Genomic DNA, 18055 nt, shown 5'->3' on the forward strand with positions numbered 1-18055 from the left:
ACCCTCAGCCTAATATCTTAATAGACACCAATCACAGGACAGTAAAAGAGCTGAGAAATGAAAGGTCTCTATTTTTTAGGAAACAGCTCTTACTTTCAGAAAAATAAAATCTGTGAAAATTGCATAAACCATAACGTCATCATAGAAATCTTGACATGAGGGGAGAATAAAAAGTTTCTGATTCTTCCATTTCCTCACTTTCAAGGAACACAACCTTGTTGTTTTGTGTTTGCATAACACCTGGCACAACATCTCAGTCCATATCTGAGGCACCTTTTCATGATGGTGAATTAATAAATGAATGAATGCATGAATATTATCAGCAGCAACCACCTGAAATCGGCGAATCAAATTATGAGCTATTCCTTCCAAATAATTTTTTCTGTATTTAGTTTTATCAAATGAGAGGTTCAGTATTTTACATGAAGGACACTGAAAGACATCAGGGCAACCAACCGACTTTGCTGGGCAAAGTGGAAGGTGGCAGGCTTGGGGTGTAAGGATATTAAATTGCTGTTATCTGGCTAACAATTTGTATTGACTACATAATTAGTAGTACTATATGATCAGTACTACTAATTAGTACTACATGATTAGCAGTATTACATGATTAGCAGTACAAGCTGCCGGGCACTTACTATTTTTAAAATGCAGAGGCGCAGTGTCCCAGGCCAGCGTGAGCCAGGACTGCTCAATCCTAGGTCGTGCTGGGTCCAGCAGCCCCTGTTCATGGTGGCCAGGGTTGGCCATGGAGCTGTCGGAGCTGCCCTGGTGTGTAGCCAGCCTGGGCCGCCGCAAAAAGGCCTGCCATGGACAGAGGCTGCAGCCTCCCTATCCACCCCATTCTCCCGCTGCCTCTGTGGAGACGGTGCTGGGGGAATTCGCTCCTGGCTTCCTATGCCGTCTCCCTCCCTCCCCCCCACCTCCGAGGTAGTGTGTGTGTAAATGAGTAGTCGCTTATGCTTATCAGGAAGTCGACCAGCTGACTACTCTCTAACATCCCTATTGGGGTCCCCAGAAGGGACGGGACTCAGGTGGAAAGAGTAGGGCCAGGAGCTAGCCTCCCCCAGCCAGCCCTTCAGCACAGCTCAGTGTGAGGCACCAAGGGCCCCAGTGGTGATTTAATGGGTTTGGGGCTCTGACTGCTGCTTTTTCTGCAGAAGCAGATGTGGTGGCTTGGAGCCCTCATCCTTTTCAAGTCCCAGGGTAGCTTACCCCTCTGCCCCTCCATCCAGTCAGCACGGGTGGGACAGTATTCTTTGCTGATGTGATTGACTTGAGTGGAATCACACCAACATACACCAGCAAAGAATCTAGCCTCATATTTAAGCAGTTTCTTTCAGACTCATTAAATCCACTTCAGTCTAAATCACTCCCAACCTTTTACTGATAAGCATGGAGGTTAGTTGGCAAGCCCAATATCTTCTGATGTAAGGTCAATAACTTGCAAGAAGGGAAATCCAAGACAAGTGAGGCTACTACACTAATATTGCTCAAATCCAACTACTCCATTTTCCTTCATTCTTCTCATTAATGGAGATCATACACTAAAGAACTGAAAAAATAATGCCAGTAATAACGTGTCCAACAACTTTGTCCATCTTACATTATCACCCATTTTCGTCTCTCAAATCTTAACAGAATTTTAAAAAATGTCTGTGGTAACATGAAGTTCAACCTATTAGTTCTACAAATGCAAACACCATATGACAGCTTCCCTTTTTCAGACACACAGGCAACAATTTAACCCACCACTATAAACCATCTCGGTATGATGCAAATTAAATGCATCTATGACAGTTAAACACAGTTTCATAATGCTCAGCAAGAAAGTTCTTTAGAATATCCTGTGTACAAAACTCCATAATTCTGCCGGTATTAACACACACAAAATTATTATATTCATCAGCTAAAAATGTGGCAGAACATGACAAACTGTGCCACAAAATTTTTCCCCAACCAACAAAATTATGCAGTAGTGAAGTGGAGAAATTGTTATTAAAAGTATCCATGCAAAAAACAAGCTTTCTTCATTTTTTGTTGAATCCATCTACAAATCCATATGCACTGACGATGAAATTGGTGACAACCAGAATGGTTTGTAAGATATAATGTTAACATAATCAGACCGATTTCTGCATCAACACCTCTTAATTATGGAGTATCTATTTCATCCAGGGTGCTAACACCCAGGAATCCATAATAAAATGGGTACAAGTTCCAGCTTGAAATAGTACTAGACTCAATTAAGTATATACATCCCATCCCCTTCCCTAGAAACACAGTAGAGAAAAAGTCATACAATAACAGCATACAGTGAGTGAGGTACAGTATACATCAGGGGTGGGGAAAATCAGGCCCAGGAGCTGGATCCGGCCCACCAAGCATTTCTCTCCCGTCCACCCAGCTGATTAGCAGAGGTTCATACTTCCAGCCTGCAGCCTGTGGGTATCCCCCTGCCCCTGTACTCCATCTCTGTTAGGGAGAGGAAGACACCCTGCACAGCTGCTCTAATCTGAAGTGTGGTTGCTAAGTGACTCAGAGCCAGTGCAAAAGGTGGGAGAAAGGGGGGAGACAACAGAGCAGGACTGATTACCTTTAAAGAGACATTGCCAGGCTTCTCTCAGAAACTTACTCAGCAGCAGCCAGCACACACACTCTTTGTGTCACTGTCACATACCCCCAGTCTGTGCCACACTGTCTCTGTGCTACACACACACAGTCGCTGTCACATACACACTGCCACACACTCTTAATCTATATCTCGAAGTCCATCTCTCACACACAAAGGGTCTCTCTTTCACACTCATTCACTCTCTGTGTCTCTATTGCCCTCCTCTGGAATACGCACAACTACATTGTAATCTTATTTTTAATTTCTAATCTAAACTCTCAAGAAGCCAATTGTAACTCCCAAAACTTGGTAAATCTGCTTTGTATTTCTTCACTTTTTCACTTCAGTGCCTGACATATTCTTTGTAGGTAAGAGAAGGTAGACATCTTCAGTCATTACAAACACACATGTCTGTGCCTACAAACTCAGTTGGAGTCACCTACTGGAAAACTTGTTTGAACAATGTTTTAGGAAAGTAGGGAAGCAATCACACAATTTTTTAAAACAACAATTGTTCTCCAGTAGGTTGTTTTGGGGATCTGTAAATCTTAGTAGTGTGCTAGTTTAAAGATCATTTAAGTTTTCCAAGAAATCTGCTTTTTTTCCCAAAATTTTCCTAGGGGTGGCTAGGAAGAGTTGTGTAAGTTCCATGGAAGAGCAGTCTGCTGACTAACTTCAGCCTCACACAAGCTTGTAAATAATTAAAGTTGCTTGGAAAAATGGTATTTATTGTGAAAAACTAAAAACTGATAATGAAAAATTTGTAATTTTTTTAAAATATGCACAGAAACTTTAGTTATCAAACTGGAAAAAAATCAAAAAGCTTTCAGATGGTCAAACAAATTGGATAGATGCAATTTTTAAAATACAGAAAGGCCATTTTATCTTCACCTGCTTATTACATAAAAGAATCAATTTTCAAAGAAAGTGTTAGATATTACTCAAAGAATCTGACATTTAACACTGCCTTCCTCATCCCTTACTATCTATCATGAGTATTTCTAACAAAAACAGTTCAAAAAGAAAACAGTTCAGGATAAGGGAGTAATAACATAAAGGTGCTACTGTGTTAATTCTGAGTATTAAATTCTTCTCCCTCTCTGTTGTGCCACTTGTCCCACAGAGAAATACACTAGACATAAAAAAGATAAAAATAAAGAGAATAATAGTAACTAGTGCCTATGTAACACTTTCCATCAGTAGACTTTGAAGGCATTCATAATGTAAAGATATTTGTCTTCATAAACACCTCTGTGAAGTAAGGAAGTGCTGTTATGCTAATTTATAGACAAGGAATTGAGGCACCAAGACACACATGGAATCTGTAGCGGAGCAGGGAATTAAACACAAGTCTTCTGAGTCCCAGGCTAGTGCCATAGCTGCTGAGCAATCTTCTCTATTACTAGTGATTATTACTGATTACCTATTCAGGTTAAAGATGTTAAGAGGTGGGTAATCCACTAATCATGTAGTCGATACAATATTTATTGACTACATCATTCATCGATAAAGGATAGCTTCCTCGGTCCCACCTCGTGCAGGGTTTAGGAGCTACCCCCGCTGTAACTTTGCAGTTTAAATGTAGTAATAGCTGGGCTGCCTGCCCACCTAGCTCTTGCTACATTTAAAATGCAGAGCCACAACAGGGATAGTTCCCAGACCCAGCACTAGCTGAGACTGAGCCGGGACTGAGCCAGGCTCGCACCTGGTCCAGCAGCTCCTGTGCGAGGGAGATCACAGTGAGAGGTAGGACACTCCGCAGATAGAGGCTACTGCTGGAGCAGCCTCTTCCCACAGCAAACCTAGGTTCATGGAGGGCAGAGGCTGTTTCACAGTAGTCTCCCTTCCCCCGCCATTGCCTCTGAGAGAGGCAATGTGTGTGGGGAGAGGAGGGGCAGGCGGCACAGTGGAGACAGTGCTGGGGGAACCAGCTTTTAAACCGGCTGCCCCCAGCACTGGCTCCTGCTCTCTCCCCACTTGCTACCTTTTTCACTTCATTCACATTTAATGGAGTGGGAGAAAGGATAAGATACTTAACTATTTGTCGGCCCAGAACAATTATCAGGTGCCAGCGTTGATTTTTTTTTTTAAAGTTTTGTTTTTCAAAGGAGGACTAGGGAGTACTTATCTCCCTTCTGTTGTGGCTGAATAGAACTTCTTCATGTAGCCTCACCAGGCACCAGAGTGGCAGATTAAGTATGGATATGGCAGTAGCAGCACACCAAGTCAGCAGAACAGCTTATCTTCATATTTAAAATTTACATGAGCTTCCTGCTCCCTAAGTAGCTCCATGAATGCCAGCAGTATAGAAAATGCACTAACATGTTAGTAAAGCCCTTCTTGTCTATGTGACCAGACAAGTGTGCAGCTTCTGTTACATGAAGATATCTTATAGTAGATGACCTATGACATTTACTCAGTTAATCTTTTCATAAATAGTTTTGAGAAAGGCAAATATTTATGCACTGAGAAACTGTATTTTGTATGCTATACAAAATAAAATTGTTCCTTTCTCTAAACAGTTAATGATCAACACAAGAATTTCTCCCCTGCATACTTGACCACTCTAGAGCAGACAGCTTTAGCTTGACCAGTCTAGAGTAGACAGCTTTCGTTTTTAGCTTTAGCACAGGAGGTCTAAAAAATGTACCTGAGAACCAGTGTCAATCTTCGGATCCTTTTAGTGGGTCAGCAGGCACCACCCTCTAGCAGAGTTCTAAGTGGAGAGGGGTCACCACGTGTTCCTCACCCACATGGCCCCCAACTCCATCTGCTGCCCCCCATCAAAATAACCCTCCCCAGCGGTTGCTAACACCACCACAGTTAGTGAAGCAGGGCTAGAGTGATTACCAGCTGCTAGCTCTGCACCTCTGCTACCACTGTTGGAATGTCCCTGTGGCCTCGGATGGATGGGATGGTTTTCCATACTCAAGTTAGCTTCTGGAGCGACTGGGCTGGCCTGGGAGAGCAGAAGCTTCTACGTTGCTCTGCTTCCTCACAGCTTCCGCGGCCACAATGAGTGCAGCGGGACACAACCCCTGCTGTTGCTCCACATCAGGCCCCCCAGTAAATCCCTGAATCCACGTCCCTCGAGGAAAGGGGCTTAAGAGAAGGGGTGCAATGGAGGGAGAAGGCGGAGTAGGGACTAGACATGTAGAACGATTAAAGATGCCTCCCCTGGGTCTCACGGATGGCCCCTGGGCCATGAGTGTGAGACCTCCGCTTTAGCATTTTCTTGAAGTGTTTCTTCACTGATTGAGTGAATTATGCTGCATCAATACCATTTCATCTTAACTAGGCATTTTATCTTGACTTAATTGTCTAATTGTCATCTCTTACCATAGGCCTAGATTAGAAAATCCCTATTTATGAAAAAAAAATTATCTGTAAGACATTTCAATTATGTTTAACAGCCTGTTTAACAGCTAGTTGAAATGGAAGCAGAGTACTATCCGTTTAACTAATTCTTTCATGTTACAGAAGATGTTCTATGCCAAGATGATGGCTTTTGCAGGATAGGCCTGGACAATTGCCATATCTAACATTAGAACAAAAGTATCAACTTGTACCTGCCGCTCTCCCACTTTACACTTTCAAGTGTAGGGGACTGTATCATTTCCAGTGTTCCCCAGCCTTCCACAGAGAAGGAAAAAAAACAAATAAAAACCAAACAAATAAGTAGTAGTAACTGGTGATAGGGATGGAATCAAACCCCCTTCATCCTTTGTAAACAACAAGCCAAAGATTTGCCCTCCATTCTCCAGGTATCACATCAACAGGAGAGTGCAGGAGTCGCTCTGTATATGGGCTCAAAAAGCAACACAAATGCATTCATTTTCAGTTTTAAAATTCAAATTGAGCAGCCTGCAGAGACACTGATAAGCTCTCTAGTGGAGTATGAAGTCTACATAGGCCTTAAGATCTAGCACAGGTGGATTATGTGTAATGAAGTAAAAGGAATAAATATCATCTAGGGTGAACAAATCCATCACTACTTTCACCCATGCAAGCAAAACAAAGCACAAAATACAGTCAAAGTTATGAATATAAATATCTCCAAGAGTACTCCAACTACTACATTTCCAAGAAATGTGCCTTCTAGTTTGAAATAAAATGTATTTTATGACATACATACACACACACACACACACACACATATATTCATTTTTTTAAGAGAACAGAAAGCAAAAATTAAATTCTTTGTTTACTTGTTAGATTAAGAAAAAGTAACCAGCCTGTCAAGTGAATCTTAAATATTGGAAGGCAATACACCAAAAGGTATAAATTGTAAGAAGTCTTGATTTTTGCATAACATTTATTTCAGGGCCATCACCATGATAAATCAGTTATTCCTTTTTGTATCAAAAGATTGACTTTCTTCAGAATTGGTGTTTAGTCACATTTTATATATTATTTTGCTTCAAAATACAGGAAAAATGTGTTTTCTGGGCTGTCAAAAATCGTAGTTAACTCTTGCAATTAACTAAAAAATTAATGGTGATTCATCAGAGTTTTAATCGCACCATTACATAGAATACAGACTTACATTTATTAAATACTTTGGATGTTTTTATAACTTTTCAAATGTACTGATTTCAGTTACAACACAGAATACACAGTCTATAGTGCTCACTTTGTATTATTTTTCATTACAAATATTTGCACTGTAAAAATGATAAAAAGAAACAGCATTTTTCAATTCACCTCACAAGGATTGCAGTATGATCTCATTATCATGAAAATGCATCTTACAGATGTAGACTTTTTTGTTACACAGCTGTATTCAAGGACAAAACTATGTCCCCAAGTACACTCAGTCCTACTTCTTGTTCAGCCAATTGCCAAGACAAACATGTTTCTTTACTTTTATGGGAGATAATGCTGCCCACTTCTTATTTTCAATATCATCTGAAAGTGAGAACAACGTTGGCATTGCACTTTGGTAGCCGGCACAGCAAACTATTTACATACTAGCGGAAGTATGCTGCCTGGAGCACCGTAAAACCGTCATCTGCCCCTGCAACCAGTAGGCACAAGCCCTTTAAACAGAAGCAACTGAAAGAGCTCACAGCTTTGCCCCATTGGCCCATTGCCTGGAAGCTGCCCAAAGGCACGAACCCTTTCAACTGCTTCTGTTCAAAGCGCTTGCACCTGCTGGGTAGCTGCCAGACAACAGGTTAGCACTGGGAGCCAGGAACTGAGAGCCCTATTATATGAAATCTAAGCCTCCACCCAAGACAACTCTGGGAGGAGGCTAGCCCACTGGCACCCTCCCCCCTCTGTTCCAGGTCCCTTCCATTGGCCAGAAGTCAGGGGACAAGGAACCCAGGCCACACAAAGCTCCCAGTAGGGTAGATTTCAACCCCGCCCCTTTCAACCAAGGCCCCGCCCCTACCGGGTCAGCCTGCAGCCACTTCCAAAATTTGTGAAATGATCAAAAATTATTGCCCATCCCTGCCCAAAATGATGACAGTATCTATTAATTTAAATTTTTCATTTTTAAATTGATATATGCTATCACATATATTCAATTATGGATGCAATATTTTTTGGGGGGAAGGAGTAATTCAAATATCTAATATACATTATTAGGCAAAATCCATAACATTACACCACATTGGCATGCAATGTTTTGGATTATATCATCATCTTCAGAGAAAAAGGGACTAGAACAGGTTGTGAACACAGAGTAAAATCCTAATGGAAACATGTCGGGTGTGTCTAGACTGGCAAAAACTTGCCAGCTGTCTACACTGGCCGCTTGAATTTGCGCAAGACCACTGACATTGTAATGTACAAAATCAGTGTTTCTTGCGCAAATACTTTCACGCTCCCACTCAGGGATAACCCCTCTTGTGCAAGAATACTTTAATTTTTTGTGCAAGAAAGCCCGATGGCTAAAATGACCATCGGCGCTTTCTTGTGCAAAAGCGCATCTAGATTGGCACGGATGCTTTTGCGCAAAAGCACTTTTTGCGCAAAAGCATCCTTGCCAATGTAGACGCTCTTTTGTGGAAGTACTTCTAACAGAAAAACTCTTCCGTTAAAAGTATTTCCGCAAAATCACACCAGTCTAGATGTAGCCGTCATGAACAAGTACATGCAACTGTATTTCAAGAAACCTAGAAGTGAATTCATAAACATACTGATTAATTATGTTGGGTTCTGGGTTTACATTCTGTCATCTGAAGACTGATGACACTGAAGATATACTGTGAAAATATTGGTTGCTATAATCAAATAAAATTATTTTATATAGGATAAGCAGAGGGTTCATGCTTCGTGCACTTAAAAATATGAATGAGAGATACACAAATGTTTTCACATAATCCTTACTAAATCAGTAAATACTGACTATTGTGATCCTACAAGGACTCCAGTGCCAATGGGCAAACTGATGACATTATGTATACCTAAAAGTTGACACAGAATCATAGACGTGTAGAGCTAGAAAAGACCTCAATAGATTATCTAGTTCAGTCCGCCAATGCTCAAGGCAGGACGAAATAATTACTAGAACATTTCTGACAGATTCCTTTCTGAAGTACTCCTTCCTAAGCAGTTATATCTCATTTTGTATGTGTGCAAATGATAGTTCCTTCCTAAGCAGAGTACTTTGCATAGTATTTACCTCAGACCATTTCTCTGGTTTGCCTAGATCATTTTGAATTTTAATCCTATCCTCCAAAGTACTTCAACTCCTTCCAATTTGATATTGTCTACAAATTTTGTAAGTGTACTCTCTGTGACATTGTCTAAATAATTTATGAAGATATTGAAAAGAACTGGACCCAGGACTGGTACCGGTAGGAACCCACTGAGTATGCCCTTCTAGCTTGACTGTGACCCACTGATAACTACTCTCTGGGAACAGTTTTCCAGCTAGTTATGCACCCATCTTATAGAATACATGGCGATCTAGGTCAGTGTTTCTCAACCAGTGGTATGAGTACCCTTAGGTGTACTCGAGAGAAGTCTGGGGGGGGGGGGGTATTTTAACACAACTGAAAGTTGGAGAAAACTGAATTTTTGTTTAAGTTTTACAGCATTTTATTATTGTTGTACTTTTTATACCTAAAAATGTCATTTCCTGCCAGGCTACGCTTAAGTTGTTTAAACAAATGTGTTGCAATGATAGAAAAACAATTTGCGTGTCTGAAAACTATAGGTACTGGTGGTACTTTTTTTTTTTTGAAAAAGGGGTACTTTATTAAAAAAAAAAGGTTGAGAAACACTGATCTAGGTTGTATTTCCCTAATTTGTTATGAGAAGGTCATGTGAGACAAAAAATGTGAGACAATCTAAAAAAATCTTACTGAAGTCATGATATACCACATTTACTGCTTTCCCCTGTCCACAAGGCTTGTTACTCAAAGAAAGCTATTAAGTTGGTCTGACATGAATTTTTCTTTAGGACTTCATGCTGACTATTACTTATCCCCTTATTATCTTCTAAATGTTTGCAAACTGATTGCTAATTATTTGCTTCATTACATTTCAAGGTACTGAAGCTATTCCCCTTTTTATAGATTTTAACTAAATACCATTTGGAAATTAACAGTTTACTGATCATTAATACTCTTGAGTGCTATAGGCATGGTAAACCCACAAAAAAGTTTATTGATACGTGCTGGAAACATGTTCTTAAAATAATTTTGGCAAGCAGTGCCTAATCCAAACCTATTCCAGACTAAAGAATATTTCAGACTACTTGAATGTAGAATGTAACTAACAAGGCATGATCACAAAGAAAAGCACATTTACATGCAAAATAAACAAAGCCATTAGGAAAGTAAATTGGGAAAGATGACCACCTAATCTCAATGGAAGATGAAGACTGAACCCCTAGAAAGACACTTTCTTGCCTCTTGAATCAGAGTCATTAAGCTTTGGGATGACACAAGGAGAAAGAACAAGCCACTTTAACATCCTTCACCTACAGACTCAAAGGAACTGAGCACTTTGACCTCTGCAAAGGATCCTGGCCAAAAATTCTGGTCAGTCATGCTGGAAACGAGATTTGATGAGAAATACTTCTTTGAGCGAGAGATCTTAGTTTGCCGAATTAGATTTTAGCCTTCGAACATATTTTACTTTTGTTTGCTTGTAACTCTTTATCTTTATACTTGTATCACTTACTCCTATGTCCTTTTGTTAAGAAACCTGTTTTACTTTTACCATAAACCAAGTCAATCCTTTGACTGAAATGGAGGATTCATCAACTTCACTTAAACTGCTGTGTTCTCTTTCTTTAAAAGACAAGCAAATTTGACAAGGTTATTTGTGTCCTACAGTAAGAAGGGCCAACTACTGCAGAGAAAAATATTTTTGGGAGAAAATTCAAGGCTGGAAGGGTCCTGCCATCTGTAAAGAGTAGCTGGGTGGTGAAAGCCAGGGTGAAGCTAGTGTGCGGTGAGCATGTTGTTTGGTGTCAGGTCTCTGTATCGATACTCCACAGCACAAAGCCACCCATGAATACAGGGCAGGCAGTGACACAGTCTCTTACTGGTCTTGGTTCAAACCCAAAGCATTACAACCATTCTGTCATAGGTGGTAGCCTTTAAATGTAAGTTGACCTACTATAAATTTCTGAATTTTAGAACTGAACCAACCAGAACTAATAGGTGAACAAAAATAAGGCTAATGAAACAAAACTGACTGTATTTTGACAAGTGTTAGTGAATTATGATTATAATAATAATTCAAAGGATATTACCAAATATCTAAACTATATTTCATTTAAAAGCAAATGGTCATATATAAGAGTTTATGATGCCATGACAAATAAACTTTTGCTGAGAAATAGTGAGAAATTGGTTTCTTTGAAAACTATAGAATGGATGGATCAGCAGCATTTAATTGCCCTATATTGTGTTTAATTTGTTTTTTGAGATAATAACATATTGACAAATTCAACAAAAAATAGTGCCTCTTAATTGCAGCATTTGCAAATCTGATCTGCAAGGGCAATGACAAGATGTAAAATTAATATATTAATATTCTTCTGTTGAGCAATGTACGATAATAAGTAGTTTCATATCTTATTTGTAAAATCTACAAGTATCGTGTAATTGCCTCAAACAGGAACATTTTTCAATACAAATGAGCAGCCTGAAAAACAGACACTGGAGTGCTGAAGTGGGAATGTTCTACCTTCTTTGCTTTAATTAGCAAATTATTTTACTTTAGCTCATTTCATTGTTATTTTTCAGGGCATAGCTTCTGCATTTCCTCAATCTAAGGAGAATATTCAATCCATTTTTAACTCTGTATACAAACTCATGAAGTATACCATTTGGATATAATTTAAAGGATCGTGACAATTCACTTGGTGCTGAAATTTGCTTTTTAAGTTATCAACTGACAGATATTTTTCTTTTAACACGTATTCTTCACCCCCAATTCTTCACATCACTTCCAACTTTCCAAATAAAAGAGGGTTTTTTAGTTTTGTTTCAAACTTTGATAATGCTTTAAATGAAATGCTTTCATAATGGGAATGATATTGTCTGTGGTAATCTGACACACCATTTGAACACTTGCTTTAAAAAGTAGCTGACAAAATGTTTCTTGTGACAGATAGTGAAATATCCAGTTGGTAGGTGAAAACTAGACATTTTCAGGATTCTTGAGGTGACTCTGAGGGCATTACACTTTTTTTTATGCCAAGAGCTAATTCTTTGTTATGTTCTAAAGATGTTAAGTTTTCAGTTAAAGAATATGATGTTCATGAGAAGGTCTGATAGGTATGACAATAATACTTATTTTCATACACTCAGCGGTGGATTTGGGGCAGGGTGAGTGGGGCAGCTGCCCGGGGCCCCGCACTTGCAGAAGCCCCGCACATGCACCGTGGCGCCACGGCGCATGCACCGTGTCAAAGGGCGGGGCCCCGTGAAACTATGCTGCCCGGGGCCCCGCGGCACTCTCATCCGCCCCTGCATACACTGAACAGACATTCATTACTCATTTGTACAAAATAAAGAAATCTAATCTGGTTGTTCTCAATGCCCATTCACAATTCAAATAGTGAACTGGTAGAAACAAAAACTATGTTTAATGACATTTATGTTGCATCAGGCCACAACCCATCTACAGAAGCATGGAAATCAGAAGTTAAAGGAGACTTCTCCTGCATTGCTTTCTACTTTCAAATTGTCGAACACTGTTGACAATACCTTCTTGTACTTGAAAGGGCTTTTAATGCCATCCCAAATTAATACCAAAAAGCAATGTGTATCTCAGCTTCAAACTTGAGTTTCATGCAAAAAGTTGATGAACTTCATATGCTCTTGTACAAGAGTGGGCAATAATTTTTGGTGAAGGACCACTCCAAGATTTTGGAAAGTGGTCAAGGGCTGCACTTCTCTGTGGAAAAGGTGCGGGGTCTACGATGGCGGCTGGGTGCAGAAGGGTGCATGGGGTAAGGAACGGGGGTGCAGAAGACTGTAGTGAGGTCTGAGAGGGCATTTGGTGTTGTGACCTGGGTCAGGGATTGGGAAGTAGGGTTGGCGGGGGGGAGGGAGGATGGGTGCAGGGGAGGATTCTGACCTTAGGGAGGGGTTCTAGGAGAGGGTGCAAAATGTAAGAAGGAGCTGTGACCTGGAAAAAGGGGGTGCAGACTGCAGAGGGTTTGGGTGGTGACTTGGGGTAGGGGAATGGGGTGGAAGGTCTGGGAGGGTGTTGGGATGCATGAGAGGATTCTGTCCTGGGGAAGGATGTAGGGGGGGGTACAGAGCCTGGGAGGGAGTTGTGACCTGGGGCAGGCAGGCACAGAGGGTCTGGATGGTATCCTGGGGGAGGGAGTTGACATGGGGAAGGGCTAGGGTGCCAGAGGTAGGCTCTGGCTCGGAGGTGTTTACCTAAGCCAGCAGCCCTGCAGCACCCCCAAGCCAAGCTGGGCTCCCTGCCTGCTGCAGCCCCACTTGACACTGCAGGCTGCTCCCTCTACATAGCTCTCAATTCCAGGAAGGGGAAGAGACTTGTACTGATTCCATCCTCCAGGCTAATCTCCCAGCTCCTATTGGCTGGTTGTTTCCAGCCAATAGGAGCTGAGAGATTGGCTGGGGTCAGTTCCTATTGGCTGTCTGTTTCTGGTCAATAGGAGCTGAGGATTGGGCTGGAGGCAGGAAGACTGCACGAAGCTTTCCCCTCCCTGCAGAGCAGACAGCCGCACAGACTGTGCTGTAAACCATACAGCTGTGTGCCTGAGGGTCTGGGCAGGGTGGTTGGCAGGTCGAATCTGGTGGCTTTCTGGGCCAGATCCGGCCCCCAGGATGTATTTTGCCCAGCCCTGCTCTTCTATAACACGTCTGCACAACTGATTGTCACGCACTCCAAGTATTTGTAAACCTAACCGGCTCTTAAAATTACTGTGGTCAGTATTAAGCTCACCTCTCAGGAACAGTCAGCGAGACAGAGGATTCCCATCAGTGACATGTTCCATTGTTGCTATTAAATGTGGCGGGGCAATCTTGGGGTACATTTTTGTATTTATTTCAAAACAGAAGTATGTTCTATACATAAACACTACTTGTGTATTACTAATATTGATGGAACCTGCATATACACAACATATGGAACAAAGAACAGATCTCAGCAACAAAGGGTCTGAAAATAAGTGAGACATGTTGGGAAAAACTGCCAAAGTGTGATTTTTGAACTCCATTCTCCACTATATCAACCCATTTTAAGTAAAAAATTCAAACTGTGTTCACATTTTACTATCTATATATTTCATTTTTCTCCTTTATCAGATTTTTACAAAATAATGTATAATTATGCAAAGCTAGACACATGAAGTAATTTATTTCATATCTTTAACTCTCATTCGGGCTTGCAGACAAGTATGATATACGAATATTGATAATCCAAACAAAAGTTACATTCCCTTACATCCTGACACAAAATCTTTGTACTGAGTTCCCATTCCACAGCGGATTCAGGACCAACTGATAGTATGTCTACACTTGCATCCGAGTTCAAACTAGGGATGCAAATGTAGGTGACCGAAATTGCTAATGAAGCAGGGATTTAAATATCCTGTGCTTCATTAGCATGATCTTGCCAGAGCGTTACTTAGCTGTTTTGAAAGTGAAAGTATGTGCTGGGACACGTTAGTTCAAACCAAACCCCTTGGTTTGAACTAGCGTTACTCCTCAATGAGGTTTGGTTCGAACTAATGCGTCCTGGCGTGCACTTTCACTTTCGAAACAGCTGTTGAGCGGAGTAACGCGCCGGCGAGATCATGCTAATGAAGCACGGGATATTTAAATCTCCGCTTCATTAGCAATTTCAGTCACCTACACATTTGCATCCCTAGTTCAAACTAGGGAGCTAGTGTAGACATACCCTGAGTGACTAAGTTTACTAACAGTAAATCTCAATATAAGCTGAACAGCAAACACCACTGTCACCTGTTTCTCCAACAAGGATCAAACTCCATAGTCAAATGTCTTCAGCTGTTTTTAAAGAATTTTAAAGAAACTGTTAGAATATTCTGAAAAAAGGAAATTTTTCCAAAGTCTTGATCACTTCCACATGGAGGAAGTTACTGATCACATTCATCATGCTAGAGAATTTTTGCTTTCGGCATGACACTTTTGCTGGACTAACTACCATGAGATCATTTATTACTTATGGGTGTCAGGAATGTCAGGATTGCCAAAGAGAGGCACAAAAGTCAGTGCTGCTTTTCATTTTGAAAAACAACCAGATTTAATAATTAATAACCTGGCCTATATTTTACCTTCCTCTTCAGTACTGCATTTGGTGCTCTTTTTATAAATGGTTTTGACTTCTGCAGGATAGCAGAACAGGGCTAAATGTAAACGATTCACTTTCTATTATTAATGGCATTGTTAAAAAGAGCCTAAATTAAGGTTTTCATTGAAACAATTAATTTTATGTTTTTAATTTGGAAAAGAAAAAAATAGGACAAAAATTATCCACTTCACCATTTACCCATTCTTCTAGCTCATTCACTATTAAAAAATATAATTTCTAGTTCTGATCCCTGGGGCATCCCACTATTAATGTCTTGACATGCTAAGAATTGGCCATTGATCTCTACTTTTTGCTTCTTTTCATCCTTAGGGACCAGTTTCCCTTAAAAAAAATCCCACATTTGTAGGTCACTATTATATTCTCCTCAAAATGGATTAGAACATCTTCAGGACTCAATTCTGTAAATAATGATACATGTGCTTAACTTTACTTGCCTGAGTAACAGTGACTACAATCAGACTACTACAATGAGTAAAGTTGCATTTGTACATGTTTGCAGAACTGACTTACTCAATGGCTTTGTCACATAAAAATAAAATAATGGAATTTAATCTTAAAATCACATCAAAGTTTCTTAGTGTTATGTAAAAGAGGATCAGTTAGGGAAGAGAAATACTTTAAAAATAAACAGTACAAAAAGACATATTGCATCCCTCTGATTTATTGGTATAAAATAATATATATATATTATATATATATATATTATTCAAGATACGAGAGTACAGTCTTTTTGTACTGTTCAGATGGGATTTTTAGTTTGACTAATTGTAGTTGAAACTATATATTTTATTTGGAAAAGGTTCAGAAAAAGGATGATAAAATGAATAGGAGTATGGAACACCTTCTATGAGAGATTAAAATAACTGGGACCTTTCATCTTTGAAAAGATACAATTAAGGGGGGAGGGAAATGATAGAGATCTATAAAATCATCACTGGTGTGGAAAAATAATAAGGAAGTGATATTAAGTTGTTCTCATAACACAACAACTAGGGGACACCAAATAAAATTAAAAGGCAGCAGGTTTAAAACAAACAGAAGCAAGTACTTCAGGAAGTGGATTAATATTAGTTCTTGCTTCTCTTTCCCCATGCACAGATTTTTTTTCTCTCCTTCCACTCTTTTCTTAAGCAGCCTCCTATAATTCCCCCAAATTCTTCTTCTTCTTCACACAACATACAGTCACCTTGTTGTCTGTAGTATTCAAGAAGTGGGCATACCACGGTTTTATACAGAGTCTATAAAATATTCTCTGTCTTATTCTCTGCCCCTTTTTTAATTATTCCTAACATTCTATTTGCTTTTTTGACTGCCGCTGCACACTGACTGGCTGTTTTCAGAGAACTAGCCACAATGACTCCATGAATTCTCTCTTTAGTTTTAACTAAAATATTTTCGCTGAGCGTTTCTGTGAATACAGCAATAAACCACAATAGAGCATGTATTTATTAGTAGTGGATTATCGGGGTCAACCTGAGATCTTCAAACATCTGAGAATGCACAAATAAGTGTGTAACACTATTATTACTGGAATAAGATTTCATTTAAAATTCCATTTTCTTAAAAATGTAAAACAATTTCTGTGTTTGATACTTTGCAACAAATTCTTCCACTATGAACAACAGTTACTAACAGCAATATGAGAGTCATAGGCAAAGGACTGTAAACATTTTCCTACTCCTTTGATCATATTCATTGCACTTTTTTCATATTCTCCTCTAGACATTTAGAAGAGTCACTACTTTTCTAGTTGCAATTTATGGCCCAATAGTCACTTGACCTCACATTTTATGATAAAATGATACAATGTACAGAATTGGCAAAACTGAACGGCTCCTAATTTCATTTTGACATCAGGAAACTCTTGCTTCTCTTTCCTCATGCACAGATATTTTTCACTCTCCCTTCACTCTTTTCTCAAGCAGTCTCCTACATCCCCCTTCCCCAAATTAATTTCTGGCCAAATGTCCATGGACATAAGGACTTGGTTTATGTATTTACAAGTGATAAGTTCCCAAACTGCACATCATTGGGAGTTGGTGCACAGGTATAATATCAAAAAGTTCAACCAATCCATCAGAACACAATTTTCTTGAACAACATAAAGAGCTAGATACCAATGAACAATAAAAGAGAGCATACAATATTTTCTGTTCCCAGTAGTCCGAAAATAGTTCCTGAAGAATCAAGATGATGGGACCGAGAAATATTATTTCTGCTACAAACAGACCAAGCTTTATTTGTGCAATACAGGCAGAACTAGTTCACAATAAGAACCTTTAATTTAAAAGTAATTTTACTTCAGATAGTGAGGGATCTTTTATAATGAAAACAGGGGTTCAAGCAAAAGAATATAGTTGTGGTAGGGGAAGGAGGGATTCAACTTTCTGAGACAGTTATTAGGTAGGATACAAATTTGTCTGTTTTGTATTGCAGAGAGGGTCCCAAATTTCATTTACCATCTGGCTATCCTTTCCCCTATGTAATTCCATTCCTTTTCTCTCAAAGACAGCCAGAGTCATTACACTCAGCTTGCAGATGGAAAGGCAGACTGGCTCCAAGACTAAAAACCTGCTTTGTTATCAGTAGCACAGAGGATTAAAGATGATAATCTACATGATAATTATTTATATTTATATAGTACCTTCTGGAAGG

The 18055-nt window shown here is 39.7% G+C and overlaps 1 protein-coding gene across 7 annotated transcripts in view; it reads right to left on the reverse strand.

Moving 5' to 3' along the window:
- PTPRK (protein tyrosine phosphatase receptor type K) overlaps positions 1 to 18055 on the reverse strand; it is a 588884-nt gene that overhangs the window by 167705 nt on the left and 403124 nt on the right. The window lies entirely within an intron of this gene.

The sequence above is a fragment of the Pelodiscus sinensis genome, chromosome 3, assembly GCF_052426305.1.
Source record: "Pelodiscus sinensis isolate ZL-2025 chromosome 3, ASM5242630v1, whole genome shotgun sequence".
Lineage (NCBI taxonomy): Eukaryota > Metazoa > Chordata > Testudines > Trionychidae > Pelodiscus > Pelodiscus sinensis.